The sequence below is a fragment of the Enoplosus armatus genome, chromosome 12 (genome assembly GCF_043641665.1).
Source record: "Enoplosus armatus isolate fEnoArm2 chromosome 12, fEnoArm2.hap1, whole genome shotgun sequence".
In the NCBI taxonomy this organism is placed as follows: domain Eukaryota; kingdom Metazoa; phylum Chordata; class Actinopteri; order Centrarchiformes; family Enoplosidae; genus Enoplosus; species Enoplosus armatus.
Genome location: NC_092191.1, coordinates 23,582,950 through 23,595,337, shown reverse-complemented (window position 1 = coordinate 23,595,337; position 12,388 = coordinate 23,582,950).

The following is a 12,388-nucleotide window of genomic DNA, read 5'->3' as shown; positions in this document are numbered from 1 at the left end:
AATTAGCATGAGATGGTTATTTCATTTTCATAGGAAAATGACAAAACGGACTGCCTGTAACAATACGCTCTGCCCGAAAGAGCCTTGTGATGCATGTTTTGAATTCATCATGAGGTGGCGTCTCGAATGAACAGGTGTTGTCTTCTCAGCAACATTCAAGTGGAAGTCAATGGCAGCATAATGTTTGTTCCAGCAAAAATCTGCACATATAGTAAGATATGTCGGAATGCTGGAAAAACAATTGTTTTACATTTGAAGTTTTTAATGTGGGATGTCCGAACCCCAGGTTCTGAAGATTATCTGAAAATTATATATATATATATATATATATAAAGTACATGTAATGTAATAACTTTTGTTGTGACTCAATACGCAAAATTTCCCTTTGATGAAATGACGTGCTTATATGCATATATTTTTAAATAATTTTTTGAGCTGTGTTTATCAGTTTTTTTTTTTTTTAGTAATGCAAGTCATACAAAACAAACACACAATTCCTACCAACCAAAATGTTGCATATGCAAGTCATTTGCTATCAGTTCTGGGGAAAATACCGCAAATATCTGAAATGACGCTGTATTTTATGTTATCTAAAATGCAATATTCCTGGTTAAGATCAGTCGACTTATGTGGGCTAAATGAGTATATTGCCTTGGAATGACACAGAAACATAACACAATAGAAAGTGCAAGAAAGGTACAATAGCAGCGCCACAAGCTCACTGTTAAGTATCAAGCAAACTATACAACCATATACTCTTCAGAGTTATAAATTGTACTCACCGTTGCCATTAGTAGCGACGGTTTTGACAAGAGTTGCAAGAAAGCAGCTGTACCGCTGTCCTGACGAGTAGGCTACCATCTGGACGGATGGCTGGTGATGGAAGCTATTTGGATTAGATGTTCATTTTCATATGCAATGGAAACCATAACCAAATGAGTGGGAATTAGCATTAAACAGATCATTTCCATAAACTGAAACAAACGACAGGCAGAAGTCAAATTACAATGGTCCTGAGCTGAATCCTTCATGCTTTTCAAAATCATTTTTTATGTGCGTCTAATTCTACTCCCAGGGCTTACTCTGGTTGGTTTAAAGTAGTCTTTGTCTGGACGGAGCCTTACCCATGCACGCCTGAAAGAATAAAGCTGGATTAATATTTGAAAGCAAAGTTCCCTCAACTGTCATAATCTCACCCAGCCACCTCCTAAATCATAAAGGATCTAGTTTAGAATAGTCACAAAGTAGTGTTAATTGTGGTAGGCTAGGTGAAGTAGTCCTAACACCCTTCTCCCTAGCCACTTCATCCAGCTCCCTCTGGCAAACCCAAGGCATTCCAAGGCTCAAGGTAGGATTTATAGTCTCTCTCAATGTGTTCTTGGTCTGCCCTGAGGTCTCCTACCGTTTGGCTGTGCCTGGAATACAGGGGGGTGTCCAGGAGGCATCCTGATCAGATGCCCGAAACACCTAAACCTAAACACTCTTATTCCTTGGACTAAACCCAGACAATCATTTCGGTTGCTTGTATCCGCTTATCTCTCTGTTCACCACAATAGTCTTGTACAGTTTTCCTTTCAATCTTGCAAAACCCTCAAGATAGTCGAAGGTCTTCACTTTAGGCAGCGACCTGTTCCCCAACCCGGAAGGGGGCAATACCCTATTTTCCAAGAAAGTACCAATGGCCTCAGACTCGGAGGTGCTGACTCTCCTCCCAGCTGCTTCACACTGAAAATCACAAACAGGACCGATGACAATGGACAGCTGTTGGCAGGGTTGGACAGCTGAGAAACCAGTAGCATATGTCAAAGACATGGTATGTGACTTATTCTCAGTGTTGTCTTATTTAGTGCTGAAATAAAGATATACAAAGTGCCGTGCAACGGGTCATGCTGCGTGCGTTGTTGCAGGCCACGGTGCACTGTGAGAACTTACCGAAATTTGATTTCGTGAGACTGCCAGCCGGAGATTTGCCGAATTTGCCACTCTATGATATGCATAATATTCAAACAGACAATTAAAAAAAACTCCTGATGTAAATGAACAGAGCCCAAAACAACTCGTGTTTGTTCTCTCACAGGAATAGTTTGGTGGTAAACTGGCGCAGGTGCCTGATAAGATCACTGTTCATCATCTGGTAAAGAGTGGGACAGGCTATATTTGGCATTTAAAATGAGAGAAAGTTTGAGGCTGGAGAGGCTCATGCCGTCGTTTTGTAAAAGCGCAGTTTTCCCCTGCGCACACTGAAGCACCAAGTCAGCGTTTTGAGGTTTCACGCCGTTTCTTCTGGACGAGAAAAAAACAAGTCAAGAGCTACTACTATGGCAACAATTCTTGTAATCAAAATTATACTGATGGCTTGTGGGATGAATGCGATAAACTCACTGTCGAGCAGCTGCAACAGACAGTACGTTGCTAATGATTATTAAGTCATAATATATAAAAAAAACATCACTGAGTGGCGGAGAAAACATCACGAGTTACCGTTGGAATATATAAAAGTGACATGAGAAATTACATAAATGGGTTATAATGGCCACACATGAATATGACTAGCTTGAGCCAAAAGCTGTGCTTCACTGAGTGATACATTTTTGCGTCCATCTCCTCCTGTCCTCACGACGAATATAATCCGCAATGAGTTTCACTTTACCTCTTCCGCAGGTGGAAACTGAAACTGAGTTTGAAACAAAATGCCGTCAGTTAACCAATTCAAAGGCGCAGGAGAGATATTTCCTTGTTTTTTTTTTTACCGTAATGGACTCCGTGTTTCCCCTCACGTCAGAGAGCTGAACTGGAACTTTATACTGATCAGAAATAACGGTATGCTAAGCTAGTCAACCCGGTCTCCTAAAATATGAATAATTTAAATAAATATTGCAAATGTGTATATTTCTATTTTCTATTTCTTATTTGTTTTATATTTTGTACATATTTCTATTTCTAATTTATGATACTTTCTGCTCTTGAATGGGAGCACCGGTACTGTACAACCCCCCCCCCCCCCCCCCCCCCCCGGGATCAATAAAGTATTTCTGATTCTGATATCTACAACATGTTCGCTGTCACTGCATTACATTTGTTTTTCTTACAATATTGGCTCTTGACAAACCAAAGCAGTGTCACTGTTAGCATGTTGATGTAAGCTCAAAGTGCGCATGCGCATGCAGCCTGTTACAGATGCTCCTGTTTGTTTTCTTATTTTTTCTCACTTTTCTCCTTTATTCCTTTGTACAACCCCCCCCAGCTGCACCTAAGTACAGGCCCACAAGGTTGATTCTCAGCCCTGCTATGGTTACGTTTAGGACGTCCCAGTAACTTACTGTAAAGAGCCTTGTGGCGAGTAAAACTGCATAAAATCAAATTCATATGTGAAACACAACTCAGGACTTACAGCAGAGAGGGAATATCGCAAACTAAATTAAAGGAAAGGGGACAAAAAACAAGGTTCAGTGTCAAACCAATGACTAATGTTGATGTGCTGAGCCTTTGACGAACGAGGGGAGCATTACCTTCAGAGGCCACATGAGGGCCCCAGAGGATCGCGAGTCACACATCTCAACCGGTGCGGAAACGTCACGGGTCGCTGTCCGGCGATCTGATTCTGTTGTCCCACAGCCATACATTTAATGGCCCTTGGCACAGGAAGCCCGTCTTCATATGCAAATGTGTGACTGACATGTATTCCAGCATCGTGATTCATAGCGGCGATGAGTGATTATAGGCTGGAAGAATAGCAAATCAGAACATAATTACACTTGAATCAAACAAGGTGTTCACTCATCCCATTGTAGATATGGCAGATTGGATGGAGAAGGGGGGCGGGGGGGGGGGGGGGGGGGGGGGGGGGGTCTGTCAGGGTCAGGGCCGTAGCTACAACCTGGAGCACAGATTTCATGTGTGAGGGAATTTGGGGGCTTTAATGACCTGAAGAGGCTGATTCTGACATTTTCTTTTGACAAAATATCGTTTTCAGACAAAAAAACATATCAAGTCAACTCAATGTATAATGTATACTATATAATAGGCTCTGACACAGCATTTGCACAGCAAAATGTACAGAAAATATTATTGAAAAGTTACACAAAGGCATAAAATGGAAAAAATGAATTAAGTTTTTTGTTGTTGTTGTTGTTGTTGTTGTTGGCTCGTCAAAAATGCCTTCTTCTTCGGGTAGTGAGATGATGCTGAGGGGATTTGGATGAGCTCAGGGTTTTTAAAATCCTGGCTATGGGATTCTTAGGAGTCTAATGAGGAGCTGACGTGGGACACTGTAAAAATGTCTGTCACCATCTAAACATCATGTCCACGTCCCAGAAAACCACTTTCATGTTGGTAAAGTGCGCTCGCACTGTCACTACTTGACACTATGACGCCGATGCGACCCTCATGAACACATCCCTTACATACCGAGACGCTGACTCGCCACTAAATTGAATAGGTCGCATCATTTCCTGTGTAGTTCAGATTCATGCACAGACCATTGCTATTACATGATAGGATTGTCCCACTGGAAACAACGTTATGCTTTGAAATGTTTTCTTGCAATTTACCACACACACACACACACACACACACACACACACACACTGCAGATGAGGTGGATTTAAATTAACAGCCTGTTATCCTGGAATTAGGGCAACAACATCCCGGTTATTACGATGACTGATTGATGTATGGATTCTTTTAGTCTATAAAAACATGACTATATAGTGAAAAATGCCTGCCTGGTGACGTCTTCAAATGGATTGTGATGTCCGATACTCAGATATTTAGTTTACAATGACACGAAAAACAGAGAAAAATCAGCAAATCCTCACATTTAAAAATTTTTTGGAAATTTTGCTCAGTAATTGATTTAGATGATTAATCAATTATCAAAATTGTTACCGATTCATTTTCTGTCCGTCAACTAATGGACTCATTGATTGACAAATGGTTTCGGCTGTATTTGTAATACTGTGCTTTTTGACACTGCATGGACATAGCATGCGCTGCACATGCTGAATGTTTACACGTCTGAATTAAACATGTATTTACACCAGTTTAGTCTAATGGTACTTAGACCTTGTACAAACTTCGGTTCATCACATATGCAAAAAATAAAAATAAAAAAATAAATAAAAAACTGATTTCTTTTTTTTTTTTTTTTATATTCAAAGTTAATGAAGTGCCAAGGACATCTTTTATACGGCAGAAGTGAAATGAAAAGGATGTTTTGATTAGACGAGACATTACCAGACTGAATCACTTCCCTTTGTTTGGGATGTATGAGAACGTGTGAACACTTTTTACTTTTAGATAAATGATGCACTGGTATAAAAGGATTATAAAAGTGATACAGCTTTTTTTCGCCCCGCAGTCACGGTGAGCTACAAGTATCGACTGTGACCGCTTCCACCTATTCTTCAAGTATGATTCTTTTCATCTCTTGGTAAGACTGTTATTTCGCTTTTATCCCAGCGGCCCGATGTAAAGATAGTTCTTAAAAGTGCCGCTGATTGATGAAAACCATCTTGTAAAACACTTCGTCAAAGATGTTGCCGCAATTGAGAAACACAAAACACCAAAAAAACAAAACAAAAAAAAAAACCCAGGAGAGATGAAGGGCTATAAAAGAAAAAAATTCTCATACCTCATTTATTCATCTAGGTATTCATTGTTTCTTGTGTGTGACTGCTCTGTTTTGTGCTGTTGTGTCCCATTATAGATTTTTTTTCTCTTTCCCCTTGCTTTTGATGCTGAACGTCAGGAAAAAATTATTGACCACAAGTGAGGCCAGATAGATATCTTAATCTCTTTGCCTAGCCCTCGAGTAAAACGTGGCCCCTTCCAGACATGGGGTGGGTCAGTATTGGGTTTTAAATTGGGTTGCATGTGTCTTTTGTTGAAATCTTCTGATCACTGGAGTGCTGTCATTCATTGTATTTGCCTCTTCTTCTAGATTTGCTGCGCAGCTGTGTTTGCTTGAACCGTACAACGCTCTCCTCTTTAACTGACGTGTGCGGTGGCTGTTCTGGAGGCATGCTACAGGCCCTGCTGCGTGGAAAAAAAAAAGTGATCAGTCGGCCTTGATTTCGTAGGCTCTGTGTTGTCTGTAATCCACTGCTTCATCCTCTTTTTTTCAGTATTTCTCGTCTCTTCTGAATGATGTCCTTTGGGAGGCAAACCTCTTTTTGTGTGAGTGTGGTCTGTCCTCTTTCCAGGTCTTCGAGGTTTTGGGGTCCAGGTCTTGCTTGCTTGGTGGCATCTGGAAGTTACTCGAGGACTTCTCTGATATTCGTCGTGCATATTTGCGCGTGAAACACCTGATATTGTCATTCTTTACCCCCATGGGATCATTTCGCTGCTGTTATTTCGCTCTACTCTGTAGGGTAAGGGGTGTTGTATGTTGTACAGATTGTACATGTTGCCCCTTTTAAGGAAAGTGTGTGATTTGTGGCTTTGACTTTTCAAAAGATTTTAACGGATACGGTTCATTTTGTGTTCATCACTGGTGTAGGTACAAATTAATTCATGTTTTTTATATACTGTCATTCCGCTGTGTTAGCAAGCAAAGCTAACAACCTCAAATCAGTGTAGTAATATCTAATGCTATTCAGTCCTGCTGTAAAGACATTTCATTTGCGCAATAGCTAATACATTTACTAACTACTAATCATCATTGGTTTCATCAGTGGTTCCCAACCTTCGTCTACTTGTGACCTCTTGCCCCACATTGCATCCTGTTTGCAGTCCTACTTTTTATAACAATATTACAAATGTATATTTCGAAGAACAACAAAGTAAAATGTAAAATGGCATGTTGCTTCAATACCATGAACAAACACAGACTGTCTTTATTTTGACTCTATCCCACATACACCGTCCTGCTGCCCCAAATACTCACTGGCGCACCAAGTGTGGATTAATCCGCCGCTGCAAATAGTCCCCAACAAATGCACTGTTTCATGCCATTTTTAAAATGAATTCATTACATGTTTTTAAAGGATTTATGTCTTCAGTGAGAACCAATGAGCTTAGGGAAGTTAGAAAGTACTAAGAGACAGGCTAGCATAGTGTTGGTTTTGGTCTTTTTATGAGAGTTGTAGACTATACAAAAGAAAAACCATCTATCCTTTAACTGTCAATGCATTTTTTCTCAGGACCTTCCAGAAGTTATTAAACAGGAAGAAGTACAAATAATTTTGCCCAAATTATATCCTTGTAGAACTGTACTGTTTTGTTGTCTTGTTGCGGAAACAGCGAACAGAGAAATTATTTGAGATAGAGAAGAAATGGAGAGTGAGGCCCCCCCCATGCCAGTACCTAGATCCTCACTCTCAACAAGCTGGCTTCTTAGAGGTTACTGTTCAACAGCTGTACGCTACTTAATCGTGATAGCACCCAGCAGGAATAATCTACTGTAATTCTTTATCACCCAATACAGTTAAGATGAGGTTAAACAGAGCAGCGCAGCTTCACAGCCAAGCCTGCCGTGTTTCCAAACACTCCCAAAAGATTTGCCCTGTTAAAAAAAAAAAAAAAAAAAATCCATCTGTGTTCTTACAAATGGCGGGCTGAGTGGTGAGAGAGGGGAAGAAAAACACATGATTTATTTTCAAAGCTTTTATGATGCTTGCCATTGTTCCCCTCATGCTTTAGTCTCAATGCACACTACGACTGCCAATGGGGACGTAACTGTTGCAGAGACACAAAAGAACTGCTCAAATTACACCTGTGACAATTACTACAGCAAGGCGCTGTCTGCGGGACAAAAGAGTGTTATCTAAAACTACTCACAGAGAATGTACAGAAAAAAAAATCAATTACTGCTAAGGCTTTGTTGCAGGTTTTAGGCTGTCTGGTATGTCACACTTAAAATATTGTATTGACAACAGCAGATTAGCACAACGGCACCGAGATATTTTCTGTCTTCAAAATGACAAAATGACATGTACTGCCATAAATACAAATGACCTCTGAGCCATACATTAGTCACTTTTCTATCTACACTCATAAAATGTCTTTATTCTACATTATGATGTAATAAGATAAGACAATTTGCTAAGGCCTTGATGAATTGCAGCAACGTTGGATGGGAAGCCTAAATCTTAAACTCTTTGTTATAAAAACCTGGAAAACATCCACTCAGCCTCAAAAAAACCCCCCAAAAAACTCCACAACCGTGTTAACCTAGGTGTGCAAAACCCACTAATTGTGGTTGGTCATGTCAGGGAAATTGGACATTTCCGGAGGACATGTTCAAGGAATGGTAGCAGTGACGGAGAGCACTGGACAACCATCTGGCAGACAGCCCATTTAAAATAGCGCCTATCGAAAAACAAATGCCTGTTGAGCCTTACTGAACAAGAACGAGCAAAGCAAAAGTTTAGGAAGTGTGGTGTTCAAAGTGTTGAATTGCAGTGAAGTAACACTGCACTCCATATCATTGAGTGCAAGGTAGGTAAACAACCTTGCCTACAACTCCTGGCAGTGTCACATCATCACACAATCTTTAAAGAGATTTATATTGAAAATATACATTTTTTTTTTTTTTTAAAAAGGCTCAATAAATTCCTAAAACAGCTGATTATTGCAGTTTTTAGCAAACATTAGTCATACAGGTGGAAATAGTGCATTTGTTGGGGACTATTTTCAGCGGCGGATGAATCCACATTTGGTGCTCGAGTGTATTTCTGGCAGAAGGACAATGTGTGTGGGACTGCAAGCCTTCAGTGCCTATTAACAATAGAGTCGTCGCTGGCCTGAGAACATGGGGTTCCTACAACAGAAACCAACACACGGCAATTAATACTAATTATTAGCTCAGTTGTCAAAACTACTCAGAGTTAAAACCTAATGTGTAAACTTCAACTGCTCCAATGAAGGTTAATTGATGGGAAAGTTTGTTTTCACAACGCCATCAGTAACTACAAGCACTCTATATTTATAAGGCACCAAGGATTTTGAACTAAAGTGTGTGTGTGTGTGTGTGTGTGTGGGGGGGGGGGGGGCATAAAAATTCCATGCTTGCAGAGAAAACCATCAGTGCTCAACAATTTTTAAGCTCAGCTGCCACTGTAGCCCTCCGCCATAGATGGAAACAAGCTCTTTATTTAATGGGTTCAAGAACAGCTTGCTCTCTTACTGTGGAACATAATCACCACATTTGTAAACGTAAAGCAGGGCTTTGAATGTAACCATTCATCTTGAGTTACCATGTTGTCGTTCAGACATCAAGGCTCTCCAAGGCCTGCGCTCTCCACAGCAACCTACCTTGTATTAGAGAACCTAAAAGGCTTTGCCACAAAGTGCCAAGTAGCTCTAGGTCTTAATAACGGGACCACAAAGAGCCAACTTATAGCAATTGCAGTAGGCATTAATAACGCATTAGGCACAGTCGTTTTCTCCAGCTTGCTTTGGCTGTGTTAACTAACTATTACGCTTTAACTATTTATGCCATAGCAAAAGAGAAGGCATTAAAAATAAACATGCTGCTCCTGTAACAAAAGTAACCATTTCCTCCCTCGAGTTCACTTGAAATTTCACCCCCCCCCCCCCAATTCTGTTAGGAGTTAGCAGTTCAGGGTTTGATTTGATTTCCTCTGACACATTTATTTGGAACCAAACATTAAATGTGTTCAGAGAACGGTGTTGAAATACTGACAACTGGTCCGAGTGGTAGGGGTGGTGGTGGTGGTGGGGGGGGGGGGGTCACATTACAGCACACAGCACATTGTGCAGCATTTTAAAGAATGTCACTGAAGCCTTGTTGTGTTAAAAGGACGACTGTAATAGGGATGATATTGCTGGTGATTTGAACATTGCAGAGCTCTCTCTCTCTCTCTCTCTCTCTCTCTCTGTATGTGTGTGTGTGGGGGGGGGGGGGGGGGGGGGGCACTTGCCTCCAAAGTTGCATGCTTCCAGTATAAATGCACATAAATACATCAAGTATAAATACATATTATTGTTCTAAAAAGTCATACTCCTGACCGTGCATTAGAAGGGTTAAACACTCACAGCTAAGTAGCTAACTTGAGAATGGCTATGTCCAAATATGTTCACAAAAATTACTTAAATTCAAAATAATTGAAAGTCACTTCTGGGGTTCCCCAAGGCTCTGTGTCAGGCCCATTTTTGTTGATTTGTACATAACTGGTATTTGTAATTTCCTTTTGCACCCATTTGCAGATGACACAAATGTATTTTGCTGTTGAAACTTCAAGGGTGGGTTATGATTTAACAATCTACACCTGTATACAATTAATAATTTTTGGTAACCGTGTGAACAAATTCGCAAAGCAAACTTATGATTAATGACAATCAAACTGAAAGAGGGTGATTTGTATTTTTCTGAAGCCAGCGTCTCTACAGTTTCTCCAATGACAGCCATTTTAAGTAAAACACAATAAACAAGGTCACACAAACCAAGCGTAGCAGATCGACACCGGGTAAAGGCTGCAGGTTTCACATTCAGTCTGCCTAGTGACGTCACTGGAAAACACTTGTCGGCACGCTGTCCTTCAGCACGATGGCTGCGAATCATGGTGTTAGCCAGCGATAATTTCGAGCGGTGTTCAAATTTACAGACGCTCTTTACAGGCGCCTGTGATATGAGCCTAAAGGATCACGTTCTGGTACTATAAAGAAGCCTCTTGCTATGATCCAGGATGCCTACTGCAGGAAAAAGTGAAAAAAAAAGAAGTGAAAACTCTACTGGAATAGAATTTGGTGGTTGTTTACGATCTTTCGTAAAATATTCTTGCACTGCAATGAATATGTTGGCGTGCATCACTTATGAGGCCAATATAATTAGGAATCTGCTCTTTCATTTTACTGATCAACAAATTGAAATTCCATAAATAGCTTGATTCGAATCACTTGAAACGTTGGTAATTTACCATTGGAAAATGTGTGCGTTGTAAAAGGGATTAGCCTGCCATACAGTATACATGCAGTATTCCTCGCCCTTTGTGGCATTGGGAGTGTGTGATAGTTTTTGGGGATGTAGAAACTGAACACATCAGTCTTTTCTCTTCCTCAAGCTATTGTGAGTAGCTGAGAGGCCAAGGCGCTGCATCCTCAATCTATTTCCCAGGCTGGGTGCTCTGCACCACAGCTTGAGAAGCCCAGGTTCCCTTTAGTCGCTCCCTTTTTAGCCTCCTTTTTACCTTTCTCAAACAATGGATCCTGCCCCACTCCAAGCAGCAGCCCCCCAAACACTCAGTGAATAAAGTTAGTCCAACATGCAGCCCTTAAACCCACCCCAAGACTGCTGCGGGGCAGCCACACTCGCAGAATTGTTTGTTAATAGTCCAATTAGATAATTGCCATCTTTCACTCCTTTTCCTCTCTGTTTCCCATAAAGGCATGAATGGCACTCAGGGAGGGGGGCAGCTTGAAGGGGGCTTCTGGCCAGCTAAGGTGACAAGAAGGGCCAGAGAATGCTCCTTGCACTAGGCCACTGGTTTGAATTGAATCATTGTGGCCTAATCAATGGTCTTATTGGATTACTGGCCACTGCTGTGTTCAGAGATATTGTTGCACTGACAATGAAAATTGCTAAGAGTTGGTGGTTGGGTGGGTGGGTGGGTAGTGGGCTGGAAGGCGAGTGGTGGAGAGAGGTAGGGCCATTCCAGAGGTATGCGTGTGTGTCAGAGAGTGTAGGCAGCCTAAGCACTAATGACAAGTTTCGCCCCCCCTCCCTTTTTTTTTTTTTTTGTGTTTTTTTTTTCCAAAGCGTAGGTTAAGATTATGAGAGCTGAAGATGGCTTCTTGGGGTGCAGTCATCTGAACGCTGAAGGATGTGGCGTTAGCGGCCAGGACCTCGCAGGCTTTCTCTGCGTCGCTCTCTGAATGAAACGCCACAGGACGCCACAGGAAACTTTCACACACAGCCCCCCGCTGAAGCAGAGCGCGGCGTCGTTCCAGTGCTCACGTCGGCTGGGGTCATAGATTTTCATCGACGTGGATTTGTTCGTTATTCTTCTTCTTCACCTCTCTCTCTCTCTCTCTCTCTCGCGCTCTCCGGCTCTCTCCCAGTGTCTCTTGTCTACAATAGCATAGCGGCGAGATCTGCACATTGCAGAATTCCGTTGATTGGTGACACAGCCAAAGGGGGGGAAAAAAAAAACGGGATCAAAGTTCGCTGACATGCTGTGGCAATCAGGTGCGCGGTGAAAAGTTGTGGGGGGGAGGGGGGGAGGGGGGGGAGGATGCGCAAAAAAAGATCTGGCTGTGTTCTGCGGACAGAAGAATGAAGCACCCGGGAACTTTTTTCAGGTCTGGAAGACTCATACCCCTGTGATTGTGTGCGTTCGTGTGGGGGTTCAGGAAGGCTTGGTTGCGAGACAAGACCAATCATTTGTCTTGATTCTCTGGGCTGAGAATAGGCTAACTGAGGGGGACG